The sequence below is a fragment of the Limulus polyphemus genome, unplaced genomic scaffold (genome assembly GCF_000517525.1).
Source record: "Limulus polyphemus unplaced genomic scaffold, Limulus_polyphemus-2.1.2 Scaffold596, whole genome shotgun sequence".
In the NCBI taxonomy this organism is placed as follows: domain Eukaryota; kingdom Metazoa; phylum Arthropoda; class Merostomata; order Xiphosura; family Limulidae; genus Limulus; species Limulus polyphemus.
Window position 1 is genome coordinate 125,004 of NW_013666206.1, and position 14,778 is coordinate 139,781.

The 14,778-nt window shown below is 33.3% G+C and overlaps 1 protein-coding gene across 1 annotated transcript in view; it reads right to left on the bottom strand.

Annotated features, from left to right (window-relative positions):
- The window catches only part of LOC106459350 (dorsal-ventral patterning tolloid-like protein 1), a 74,154-nt gene that overhangs the window by 42,982 nt on the left and 16,394 nt on the right, over nucleotides 1-14,778 (bottom strand). The window lies entirely within an intron of this gene.

Genomic DNA, 14,778 nt, shown 5'->3' on the forward strand with positions numbered 1-14,778 from the left:
ATAATATATATTATAAACTGAGAATGCAAACATATTAAAAAGGTCTTCCATTTTTCACTACAATATTTTTCTCTGAAATTTATCATTTGAATGAAGTCTTTACTACAGTTAAATCATCATGGATTTCCATTTTTTATAGCTATAAAACTAATTTCTTTTTGTACTCCTCTAATTTATTTTCGAACGCTAGTACGATCTTGGAAAATAAATTTGAAATATTTTAATAATCGTACTAGCGTTTATAGCTTTGCAAATAAAGTATTTGAATTGATATAATAAAATAGTTATTTCCCACCATCAATTGCAAGCTGTCGTCCAAAGTAAATATTCAATACGCAGTGGGATAACTAAAGTTTATTAAAATAATTAATTTTGCTACGTTAATAATAACACTTTTCTGAACAAATATGTGTAATGTAGTTTAGCACTGTCACAACACGTTTATCACTGCGCACATGAGGTAGCGTTACTCCATCCCTAATTGCGAATCATCGATCACGGGGATGACAACCTGCTTTCAGCAACCACTTTTATTTTGCCCCCCAGTGGCACAGCGGTATGTCTGCGGACTTACAACGCTAGAAACCGGGTTTCGATACCCGTTGTGGGCAGCACAGATAGCCCATTGTGTAACTTTCTGCATAAATTCAAACAAACAAACAAACACTTTTATTTTATACCTTATTATTAATAATTATTGTATGTTGCTTTTCTATTAAATTAAATTTTATTTTTAACCTATTAATACTGCACTAGGTCTACTTTTTTTCTCTGTTGCTGTAGTGTCTAACAGTAACGCTAAGATTATAACTATTAATACTGCACTAGGTCTACTTTTTTCTCTGTTGCTGTAGTGTCTAACAGTAACGCTAAGAAATAAATGAGTAGGTTTATTCTTAATTGTTAAAACATTAATATACGAATAGAAATACGGCAAAGTGGCACAACATCGTCACTACTACTCAATATATGAACAGTTTGTTTTAGAATAAAGCCACACTGTGCTATCTGCTGTGTCCACCGTGGGAAATCTAACCCCAGATTTTAGCGTTGTAAGTCTGTGAACTTACTACTATCCCATCGAGGGTCTATATGAACAGTATTAGGGTCGATCACTGTGAAGCAAATATCTATCTTCAATGTAAGAAAAACCCTTGTATTATATTATATCATATTACTCAGTTTGTACAACTACGTATTAAGTTAAATGTAATTATAGACTCATTTCGTTGGAATAATTCTATGTTAATTTCCCCGCGAAAACGTAATTGTCTTTTTATTTCTGAAAGTTTTGTCTCTTTTGCAGGAGGTTTCAACAGTCAAGTTGTTAGTGTTACATGAAAAGTATGAAGCAAATTAGGAAATATGTTTGGAAAGGGAGACTCAGACTCCGCCAAAGAATAGCGAGAAAAAAAAAAAGGAGATTCAGACTCAACAAAAGACTCAACCTTGTTTTACATGTTTTTAATTGTTTGAGTTAAAATGGAAACTATTGCCTTTAACAGGCAGTGATTACAGGTCTATACTCATGCATATACCCAAGAGTAAGTTATTGAAAAATTCACTCGCACTACAGGCTTTCAATATAGAATAAGATCCAAAACCATCGTTAATAAATGCAGGAGGATGGTGAAAAAAGAGCCGTCCCTACTTTATAAGTGATAGACTAGAGAAAAGACAACTATTCAACACCACCCACCAACAATTCTTGGGCTTCATTTTATCAACGAATAGTAAGATTTACCGTCACATTATAACGCCTCCACGGCGGAAACGGCGAGCAAGTTCTATGATGGGATTCGAACCCGTGGCCTGCAGACTGCGAGTAAAGTGCTCTAACCACAGTAGAAAAGTAGGTATTGTAGACTCAATAAACCCAAATGGAAGTCAGCAGAAGTGTAACAAAACCTAAAAAACGAAGACTAAGACTAATAACACATTCACTAAAGCCAAAATGTGTAACAAAGGAGGAGAGTAGAGAAATCAAGAAAGCTACCTCAGAATTCAAAAATAAAAAACAGAGATGAAAGTAGGCAAGAAATGTGGGATACTTTCTGTAAGCAGTGTGATCCAACAGACCTCAGTATACTAAAACAATTTTGGAAATCGATAAAAAAAATATGAAAACAGTATCAAATGGACGTGTGGTAGGGCCATAGGATATCAAAGTGTCAAATGTTGAATGTCTTAGAAGCAATGAAGAAAAATGTAACACTTTCTTGCAAACGTATATGAGTCATCTACAGGAAAATGGGTAGGCCTTTGTAACATGGACATGGCAGGAAGTGAATCGCAGAATTAAATAGAGAGTTGATCCACAGTCTGAAACGCTAGTGACACTGGACTAATTTTTCGATCCACGCAAAAAGATTCTGCACTAAACCTAGATGATGTAAGATACTTCAAAATCAGAACTCTTTCCGTGAACGAAAAAGCTGAGTTAACTGAAATAATTAATCAATGATAAACGGGAAAATAGAGAAAGACCTCAGGTGTTGCTTATTGGAGGTGTTGTTCGTACCATTCAAAGATCATCACTCACTGAAGGGATATCGACTTATAACACTGCCAGTTGTATGAGTAAAACTCGTGGAAAAATAACAGAAAAATTATTCATACGAGACCTGGAGGAGGGAAGTTGTCTGACTACCAATATGAGAAGGGCAAAAAAGATCCACAATCTCTGATGTTGAAGCAGTCACACACAACATCCAGCAGTGTGTGGGTAGTCATCATAGCATTGCACAGTTTGACTATTTGACCTTGATGAAGCATACAATCAAGATGATATTGGGAAAGAAGGTAAAGGCTCTGTAAGTTCCATACGATAGATAATGGCTACGAAAGACACTAGGTATTGTCAACTGAAATTTGGCAAATGGAGATATGAATTTTTTGAAGTTACCTCTGGCTTGAAAGAAATATCCTCATTGAGTTCTGATCTCTTCAACATACACACCTGAGCTGGCCAATGCATTAGAAAACTCTTAAATGAGAACATATACATATATTGATAATATAAGTGTTACAGGCATCTCACACACGCTAATAAAAACAGTGGATGCCTTCAAGAAGCCAGTGACAGTAGACTATAGATAATAAAATATTCATGCTATCAGATAAATCTTACTGGATGTTAGCTACCACATCTTCCACATACACTTCTCCCTTCACGGTAATATACTGAAGCATAAGAGTTCCACATGAAAACTCTGTTACTTTTCTGAGTGTTGTGATATACAGCAAATTGACTATGTCTGCACATATTAATCATCACTACCACATTTTACACACTCACTTCTCCCTTCATGCTAAGATGTTAAGACAGAAGAGTTCCACATGAGAGCTCTGTCACTTTTTTGGGTGTTGTGATGGACTGTACATATTAGTCATCTGAGAGAGAAATCAGTGTCAATGCTTACCTTTCTCGAATATGCTATAGTCCAGAAAATTCAGTCTGATGAGAGAAGCATTCAGAACAATGGAGAATGGAGTATGGAACCAACTTCTGTGTAGCAGTAGTAAAATCAGCAATTGGAAGTTACACATGGAGCAGAATACAATCATGCGAATAGCAACGAGAGCAACCTACCCAACACCTTGTGGGATTCTTCAGTTTTAACTTGCTTTCATCAGCATCACTACAAGGCAAAGGATTCTAGCTAGTCAATCACTACTCGGAGAAATCATAACCATACAGTACTTGAGAGAGTGAGTAGATGAGTAGTAAAACAAAGACTGAAATAGGTCAAACCATGTGTCAGTGAGGCCAAGAAAGATGTATAGGAGGTATATCATCTGGAAAAAAATCAAGAACAGTGAGTGGGTCAAGGCAAATGTCATTATGTTAAACACAATGAAAATTGGCAGCAGAATAGGAAGAGAAAATTGAGGATTGACCAACGCAGCTAAAGTCATTAAATGGACATATGAACAGAGACCAACACTAATCATAGCAACATGTTGCTCAGTCATGAAAGATGTGACTGTATGGATAAGAACCGTATACAGGGATTAGCATTTAGTATTTTAATGATCAGTAACAAAAACTGAGTGATCCAATTAAGAATGTGAGGCAAGCAAGGATGCACTTGACCAGTAACAATATAGATAATCACATGATAATACTCCTGAAAAATTCATTAAACCTCATCACAAAATCGAAGACATGTTTTGTTCAAAGAACGTACATAAAACCTGTAAGAAAATTGAAGTCTCATCTGATAACAAGATACATTTCCAGTCATAATGAGAAGGTGGACCACCAAACTGGTAAGACGCAACTTTCCGGCAAACTGGTGCTTTTGTCAATGAAATAGCATGGAGACTGTGAGGATAGGAAAAGATAGAACAGAAGTCACACTGAACAGCTGGTAGAATGGAGTAAAAAAAGATGAAAGCATAAAAGTATAATGACCACAAAATAATGTGAAAATGATAGAAGCTACTTAAATCAAATTCAAGTGAACTTTATAACTAGAGCCTCCAGGAGATTATTGAAGGGAAGGGCGCCTGTGTCAAGGCTAGTGCCAAACTCCTCAGTCATAAAATAATAGAAGACGTGATATTAAAATGTTATTATTTACACTGGGTACCTGGTATTGGATTCAGCTTACAGTTGAAAGAAGACCTAAAATATCCCCCTTTTTCTAATAATATTGCGTTTTACTTCTAAGATTTTATAATCTGTTTAGAAATCTGATGTAAGGATCATGAGTTAATCAGACACAAAAATGTATATTTTGTATCTATTAAGCAAGACAAAATTTGTTAGCTGAACGTGGGCATGTCGTTGGCTATCAGTTAAATGTTTTCTTTATATTGCTGATATAAGTGAACGTGTACACTTCAAATTGAAACTCAACTTTATTTTTTTCCTAAATAATTTACAATAATGTTATTGTACCATTTTAAATAGCTCAAGTTTTACAACACAAATAATGAAATTTATAACTTGTGTTCAAAAAATGCTGCTAACCGTAACAAGTAGGCTTCTGATTATCAAATAACTTTTAGACCACAGTGAGTTTCTTCAACACTTTTGTACCTTTAATAAAATACGAAATGTAGAGATTTCAAATAAATAAGATAGGTTTCGCTTTCACACATAATACAATATAACTATCATTAAATTCCAAGCTGAAATGGAGAAGTGTAACAGTCAAGGCGCGATGTCTCCTGACAACTGGGTTAATATGTATAATATTAGCACTCAAGCTTGAAATTCTTATTTACGTATTTACTTTTTTGTCTAACTGAATATTTCGTAATTCATTTACGCAATAATTTATCCCATGCTATGCGAAAACGCGTTTGCACTTTTTGTTTTTGTTTTGCAAGTTAACAGCCATACTTAGAACATCTTGTTCATGTATGAAGCAAATCCTTGTTTGGAAAGAGAGTTAAAAGTCATCTTCTAATTTGTATAACAGTACAGTGGCGTTCCAGTCATGATGGGTTTTTCATATGGTAACAAATATATAGTAACAATATTTTATTTTAGACTGCTTGTCAACATAATTTGAATAAACTAAAAAAAAAACTCTTTGTTGAATTATCTTATTTACATTCTACGTGCACATATATAGCTTTCGACAAAAGACTTAAAGATAAAATTGTCACAGGTGGACTAAAAACAAGGGAAACGTTTAATTATTTACATAAATACTCAATAACTTATCTAATGATAATATCGGCTGCACTGTAAATCCTAACCTGAGAATGGACTATACTTTCAAACAACTAATTTATTTTACGTATTTAGGGTACAATTAGAACATTCTCCAGACATCAGCACTACTAAAGCATCTGTGAGGGTTCATTTCAAATCTGAATAAAACATATTACACCCAGTAATTTAACAGGAAGCGTGAGGGGTGATAATCCTAAAATCGAATTTCGATAACCTCGGAGAACAGAGCACAGATAATACATTGCGTAGCTTTGTACTTAATAAACAAAATAAAATAATTACTTTACACACAAATTGCAATGTTAGTACACGAAGCGGAGAACACAATAACTAAATCATCAACTAAATTGTTTAATTTTATATTAATTTTTGTTTTACTTTACTTTCAGTAAAAAAAATAACATTAACATTTTCGGGCCAAGCTACACAAGGGCTATCTGTACATAGCCATCCCTAATTTTGAATTGATAGGCACAAGGGAAGGCAGTTAGTCAACAGCACTCACTGCTAACACTTGAACTACTCTTATCTGAACAAACTGAAGCACTTGATTATCCCTATTACAGCAAGATCTCCGACACACGCTGAATGGCAAGTAGTTAATAGATAGCAAGTATACGGTACAAAGTGTGACATAACTTATGATGGGCAGCAAAGTCTTCAGTAAAAAAAACTGTCACACAATCATCTAGAAGACAAAAATATCTGAAGAACATGGGGAGCCTTTTTCACCCAGTAGACAGCTCAATTGATCAAACATTGTAAGTCGCAGGAATCCAGTAGAAAGCAACGTTTCCTGTATAACTTTAGATTCGTTTACGTTGTGAGATAGCAACGTCTCTGGAACATTAGGAGGCAAAGTATTTATCAGCATTAATACATCTTCTTGGAATTAGATAAAAGTACCAAACAGTCGAATCATATCCAAATCTAAAACAACTTCTATTATTTAAAAAAAAACTACACTAAAAATGAGAAAGAAAGCGTAAAAAGCTAACTTAAGTTATATAATCATTTCTGCGTAATTCATGGACACAACAATAAAACTAAGATGATATGTTTCAGTGAAGGAGAATCTATGGACACCGTTTTATACAAATAGAGCCCATGAGTAGATTTTGTTACGACTTATAGTGTACAGTACAAAGTAAACGATTTCTTTCAACATTCATGTATCAAGAGAATGATTTTTTTTATGCGAAACTTTAAAATGTTTAGTTACGGAGGAATTTCTATAAAATTTGATGACCCATGAAAAATCAATGGAAAGGATCCGTAATTAGAAGATCCTCATTTCCACCCCTTACTTGAGGAAAGTTTTTTCTTAAATACTAAAAGAAGTAATTTAATGTGTTTGAAGAATGAAGTCTAAACAAGACAAAATAATTCCTGTTCATAAACACGCAAGTCCTACAGCTGTCGGTCAGTTTCTAACTACTACCACATTTCTTCCTACCAACTTATTATACACGTGCACGAATAGATACATTTTGGTTTAATTTTTTTTTTCATTGTAAGCTTACTTAAGTTGAGATTAAATTTTATTTTAGGTTATAAAAACGATTTCGGCAGAGCTAATTTAATCGTGAAGGTTGTTCAAGTTATGTTTATACAAGAGTTATCGTTTCCGTTGAATTAAATTTGTTACACACTTGACAGCCCATGTAAGTATTTGTAAGTGCGATAAAAGTGTGTTAAAGAAGCACTGATTACCTAGACGTCAGCAGACATAAGGTGAGTTGTCAGTTATATGTCTTATTAATCCATCAAATAACAGGAGCATCATGTAAGAATACGTGATCATAAAACACTATTTGAAAAAGCAGAAGTTAGCCTAGTTCTATTCACAATAACTGAGATGATTGTATGATTAAAAAGATAACTACATTGGATGTAAATTTACCATAAATGTTCTAATCAGTGCCTGAGTTGTAAAACAAATTAACAAATGGAACAGTCAGATTTGATATCCAATTTGCGAACAGCTGCACATATCTGCTTGAATAGTTTAACAACAGGAACGATTTGATAAAAAAAGTTAACAATCGGAAACCTCAGCTCATGCACTTGGTCTAATGCTGTGTAATTTCAACAACTACAGGCTTAAAGAACTTTCATATGTGAATAAGGATTTTAAATTTGTCATAGTATTTGTATTCTTAAATGAAGTGAAGTTTATGTGACTAGTTATGTACAGAAGCTGTTTTTCTAATGTAGAGTGACAAAATATAGTATTTTCCCTTGTAATACAAGTGGGGACTTATATCTTAAACAATGATGTATTTGCATGTATTAGAAAGCTGGCTTTAATATAATAAGATTAAAACGTTTGTTTTCATTAAAACCTTAATACTTAGATATTAGTTGTCATTAAAGTATTGCAGGAAGAGAAAAATATACTGGTTTTATTGATTCTGTCTGTGTGTTTTAATGTATAAATTCAAAGATAAAATATACTGATTTTGTCAGAGATAAATGTCTCAATTTCTTTATTATAATTGGTTTAACAATTGCTTAATAAATTATCATTATATGACAGATATTATAACCTTTTTTTTTCCTACCTGCATTAACAGCTGTGGTTGCCACAAACAAGGAAAACTGAAGGCACATGAGAAAAGTTAACACTGCCATCTGTAGATAAAAATTAAAACAAACATTTGAAAACGGTTTAAGAATATAACAGTTTTAAAATTAGACCTAGGTATAAAAAATACACGATTTCTGGCTTTTCTTTTAACTTGGGCTTAACTCATTTAACAGGCAAGAGTTTGTGGTCGAAAACAAATCAAAGGGTAAAATTTTACGAACAATTCAATAATTAAATAATATTAAAATTACTTAGTCAACATAATAATATTAAATTTACGAATGAAGAACAAACTGTATCTACCATACCATTTTCATATACTAAAACAGTCAATTCAAGTAAAAGCTTTGAAAGTAAGTGTAACAACAAGTCAATATATTTATTGGGTCATATATTCATTTTGGCAATTTTCTGCCATTAGAATTTAAAAATAATTTAATTTATAATTTTATAGATCGGGCTTATTAATTAGTTTTTTTTGTTCTGTAATTCATGAAGAAGTGATAAATATAAAACATTTCATATAAAAAAAAGCTTTCCTCTACATTTGATTGATAATATTATTAAGAAATATTTAGAACACTTCTAAAACTACTAAATTCCATATCAAGGCAAACATGGTATAGAATTAAAGAAAATGATTAAAACTGTTTTGGATAATAGGGATTACCCACAAATTCAAGTTAGAATTGCTTGCAATCCAATATTTCATTTAAGTAACTACTTTAAATTTAAAACCAAGATTTCTAAGACGCATCGCTCTTAGATCATCTATAAATTTATATGTTTAAGATATAGCAATGGTTATGTGGGTTCTTACAAAAAACCTGTTTTCATCTAAGTAATATTAACGAAAAAATATCATATAAAAAGTGTTACAATATACTTACAAGGTAATACTCTATCTCTCTATCTGTCTGATTGTATTTCAAACAGACTGTTTGATGACAGTGAATAATCATCAAACTCGCCGAACAGGAAAACCTTTTAGGCTACGCTTTTAGTGAATGTCCTTCTAATGGCACAAGACCTAATAGTCAATTTATTTGATGATAACCATTATTCTTACTCCCAAACTCTATTCCTTCGATAAATGACGCTTAACGTCCTTTGTTTCGCGTATCTTTAATTCACGAATATAATTTCAGACTTTTGCTCCAAATCTTGATAAAGTACAAAACATAGCACTATTTTTTAAAGCTAAAGAGAAAGATATGCGCAGGAAATATAATTGCAATGAAGCTGAACATATCTTTTGGTGACGTTAAGAAAACAATAAACAAGGATGTGAAGTTGATCTTAACTAAAGGTTCCCTGTTACTCATAGAAATCAGCGTTTTCGTTGTTGTTTTTCGTGTGAAAGATTGTCGAGGGAAATGGAATCACTGCAATCCCATTTCACACACCTTTTAAGTCTCCAGTGCAGCTCCAATGGACTTTTATATTTTTGGTCCGCAGACGAGTGTCTAATGGAAATTTATCAAGAGGTGTGGCGTAAGATTGACTTCACCTTTCTATACAGAAGCTTGTTGTAATGAACATTGGAGTGTCATACAATATTGTTTAATTATACATATATAGCCGATAGTATGACCATAGTCATCGATGGTATAAATAGTTATAAGTGCAAAAAATACCTTAAATGGCATTAATTTTTGAAGCTTTAAGGTAAAGATTAATTCATGTAACAAATACTCACTATTAATAAGAACGTCTGATCAAAAAGAAAGCCGAGTGTATTTAGCATAATTCGAATATTATCACACAACACTCAGCAAGCTAAAAATATATGGATTAGCTCAAAATTAACACACTAAGTCAACAATCAAGAGTAATTTTTATAAGACTAATTATATACATTACAGCCAAAAAGCTTTACTGAAACTACCTATAACACATGTAACTGATGTTTTACGTGCTTATTGACGTCTTTCTGTCTATTATAATTCAATAACATGAATTTTCATGTGTAAAAAAAATAAAAAATAAAGTACTATTCTTATCATCAATGTAGAAAAACAAGAAGTACGGTTTCGTTTTCAGAAATTTATTCCTATTTGTTTTGGAGACGATTTTTATACTATATACACGACCGAACCCCAATGACTCTAAGACCTTATAACGCTAAAAATCAGATTTCGATAATCTAAGTGGGCAGAACACACAAAGTTCACTGTGCAGATTTGTGCTTAAAAACGAACAAACAAATACACAACCAGCTGGGGTGTAAATGTATTTCGACAAATTTCCTTTCAGTGTGGAATAAATAGAGTTAACTTCATAAACTTAGGCTCTCATGAGTTAATTAAGAAACTAATACATTTTTTTTGCCCTTTGAAATTTGTTGTTGTCCTTAAAAAAAAATGAATAAGCATAAGCGTGTTTACACATTGCATATGTTACCTCAAGCAAATTTATGCCAGAACATGTGAACACCTTAAGTTTTGGATGCTACAAAAATTACACAACTTTCACATGCTTATGGAAAGAGTGATCAAGAAAACACAAAAACTTCCGTTGTTACGTGCCACGCATTTGAATATAAGCCTATTTTTAAAATAAAATGCATGTTAAATCATTCAGTTAAAGTTCTTGCGATGTAAATGAAAAAGATGTTGCCATGCCTCATAAGGATGAGTTATATCTGTGATTAAATGGACTCATTAGCCGCGAGCCAAGGACTGGAAGATGTGTGTGATAGCTAGCTATAAAAGCTATTTCAATAATATATTTAAAATGTGTATCGATTGTATACATTGCTGCTAAACGTACCATCGCAAACTAAAACAGGCAATTTTATTTTTAATTCCTCTATATACGAAATGGTTTTAGGTTAAGATCCATAACTAATTAAAAATGTACATAGAATAAGAAAATGTAATTATTTTCATATATCACGAAACTAAGGTATTAATACTTTACTGTTCGAAAGATCCGAAATACGAAATGTTAGTTTGGGTCGTATAAAGTTTTGGTCAATATTTTTATTCCACAGCATATTTGCTTCTTTAATACACTGAATTTTTTTCCGATGAAGACATGATCAATTTGCAACGTTGTTTATAGCATATATATATATATATATATTGTATAAAATTTAGAACATATTTAAATATTGTTTGCGTGCACTTAGATATATTATTACCATAGTGAACCTAAAATGCAGCGAGCATTCAGCTTATATGAATTTCTGTCTCCTTTCACATTATGTAGCAGCTTGTTTTTTATTCCTCTCCTGTTCGCAAAAAAATGCATACAAGTTGACATAGTATATCATGCACATGTGAATATATCTCGAAAGAAAAAGCTTTTCCAAATAAGGAAAAAAAACAGTTAAACAAAGTTTATATAATTCAGCTTGATAGTTAAACACTTCCCTGTGGCTCAGTGACAGGTTTGATGGCTTATTACGCTAAAATTAGGCTTTCGATACTCGCAGTGGGCAGAGTACAAATAGCTTTTTGTATAGCTTTGCTCTTAACCACAAATCAAACAACCGTTCCTGGAAATAGAGAATAATTACAGCTAACAGGTTCTTGGAATTATTAATTATTGTCCAATTAATATTCTTCATAATTACTTATAATCTTTTAAATTAATATCGAATTATTTCGAAAATACAATAAATGAAATTGGGTCAATTTACTTAGATTCTGCAATTTTATAACTATTAATACTGCACTAGGTCTACTTATTTTTCTCTGTTGCTGTAGTGTCCAACAGTAACGCTAAGATTATAACTATTAATACTGCACTAGGTCTACTTTTTTCTCTGTTGCTGTAGTGTCCAACAGTAACGCTAAGATTATAACGGTTGTCTATCATTGCTGTCTGCTACAAGGACCTGCGCACTGCACAGATTTTTAATACACATGGTTCTTCTTTAACTACATAGACGGTGGGTGTTGCTGATTACTTGCCCTCCTTCTAATTAGCAGCTCTCAACTATGGATTGCTCAGCTTGAACACTAAGAACCTCTGACCTGGCCATTAGCTCATGTACTGCATGTAGAGTTGAAGTTGAGATCCAGAAATTCCCCATTCCACCAAACATGCTCGCCCTTTTAGCCGTGGAGGCGTTATAAAGTGACGGTCAATCCCACTATTCGTTGGGGAAAGAGAAGGCCTAGAGTTGGCGGTGATGACTAGCCGCCTTTCCTCTAGTCTTACACTGCTAAATTAGGGACGGCTAGCGCAGATAGCCCTCCTGTAGCTTTGCGCAAACTTTTAAACAAAACAAACGTTGCCGTTGCTTTCTTATTGCAAATATGCAAATGGGCTTCCTACACTTTGTCCATCGCGGAGAACCAAACCCCGGATCTTAGCGTTATAACTGAAACAAATATATATATTTCAAAATTAAACATTAGTAAAAATAAACGATACATAAATAATCAATTAAAACTGGTAATAGCTACAAAAACCTTATTTTCAAATTCTGGTATATTCTCAATTCGTTAATGTTTTAAAATAACTTAGTTCATAACTTAGTTTTCCTTCTCTTTTATTAAACACCAAGAAGAGAAATGCCAGTTTTCGAAGTAAAAGCATTTTTGATGTATACAAACATTTTAAAGTTTGGCTTTAGGAGTTATTATTAGTTTATGTTAAATATTTAATTATAGTTCATCATTTGTGGCTCTATATAATGATTTTCAACTATTTCAAAAACGAAAAAAATCTTTCTAATTGAAAGCTGTTTTCTTTAATGCTGAAAAACCGCTCGTGTTGTCAATTGGAATAAAATTTTACTCTTGAGCTTGTGCCCCTAGTTTGCTATATATAAACAATACCGGAAATACTAATGGAAACAGTCAATAAAATTAATGTAAAATGCTATTGTACGTAAATAGACTGCACCAGATAAGAGGTTGAAAGCGTATACTGTGAATGACTATCACCCAGCCAATCAGAAGTGACACATCAGCGTAATATCTGTAAAAGTACAGTTGCGGCTCCTTAACAGAAACCATATGACACCCTCGTAGAAATCAAACTTCTGCATTGGCATGACTACTCTATGTGACAAAATTGAAGTGAAATTTCGTGTTTCATTAGGAACTGTATGGAAACTGAAGCAGATACTAATAGTTTTAACACTATAAGCTCTCAATGTAGAAAGCCCAAACCTTTTTATAAGATTCAAGCTGTGGCACCCGTTCTTTGTTTGGGGTTATGAACTTTTAAAAAAATGTGGGCGTGGATACTATGATAAATAACACAGAAATCCTAACTTTCACACAATTTATTTATAACATAACATATTACAGTATTCATTATTACCTCACCAAAAGTTTTGTATAATTCTTAATAATATATGGTTTAATATATGGGCCCGGCATACCCAGGTGGTTAGGGCGCTCGACTCGCATTCTGAAAGTCGCTGATTCGAATCTCCGTTCCTCCAAACATGCTCGCCCTTTCAGCCACAAGGGCGTTATAAAGTGCAGTTAATCCCACCATTCGTTGGTAAAAGAGTAGCCCAAGGGTTGGTGGTGGCTGGTGGCCTTCCCTCTAGTTTTTCACTGCTAAATTAAAGACGGCTAGCGCAGATAGGCCTAGTGTAGCTTTGCGCGAAATTCAAAACAAAAAACAATCAATATGTATATACTTAAAACACGGTATACAGTCATACACTGATATCTTATGGTAGTTAGTATAAAAACAAGATGTACTGCTCTGTATAAAACAAATACAAAATACTACTGCATTGTACAATGTACACTTTCTTCTGTATTTATATATTGTACTTATGATAAATTGTTTCACTCCGTACGTGTGTCACCATATTTGTTTCTGATACCATGTTATGTATTTAATGAACATTGTTTAATAAATTCGCAAGAAAACGTAAGGATCTAATATATATATATATACAGGTATACACATAGCTTTTAACAAGTCTGCAATGTTTCCGTGTCCCTCATATTATGCTTCCAGGAAACCTTACAATCACATAATCACATTATGTGCCTTGTTGAGAGTACTAATGCCAAGAGACTTGAAGGTATGTTTAATTTGTTTGTTTGAGCTGAAGTCGCTCAGTATTCACGAAAATAAATAAAAACATGGTTTTCCTGTTAGTTAAGTTCTTCTGATAAACCTGTATGTTAAGTACACATATTACCAACTATTATTGATATCTGATTTATTTCAATGTTTTGTCTCGTAGTGAGGCATCGGTAAGTTTCAGACTTACAATGCTGAACCTGGGGGTTTGATTCCGCGCGGTAGACAGCGCCCAGACAGCTTATTGTGTAGTTTTTCGCTCAAAAAAACAATTTTGAAGGGTCTAGCTTGGCCTGGTGGATAGGACGTTCAACTCGCAATCTGCGGGTCGCGGGATCGAAACCCGACTCTAAGCATGCTCACCTTTTCAGCCGTGGTGAGTTATAGTGTAACAGCCATTCTCATTATTCTTTAGTAACTAACTGCCTTGTCTTTAGTCTATCACTTCAGAATTAAGGACGTCTGGCGCAGATAGTCCTCAGATTGC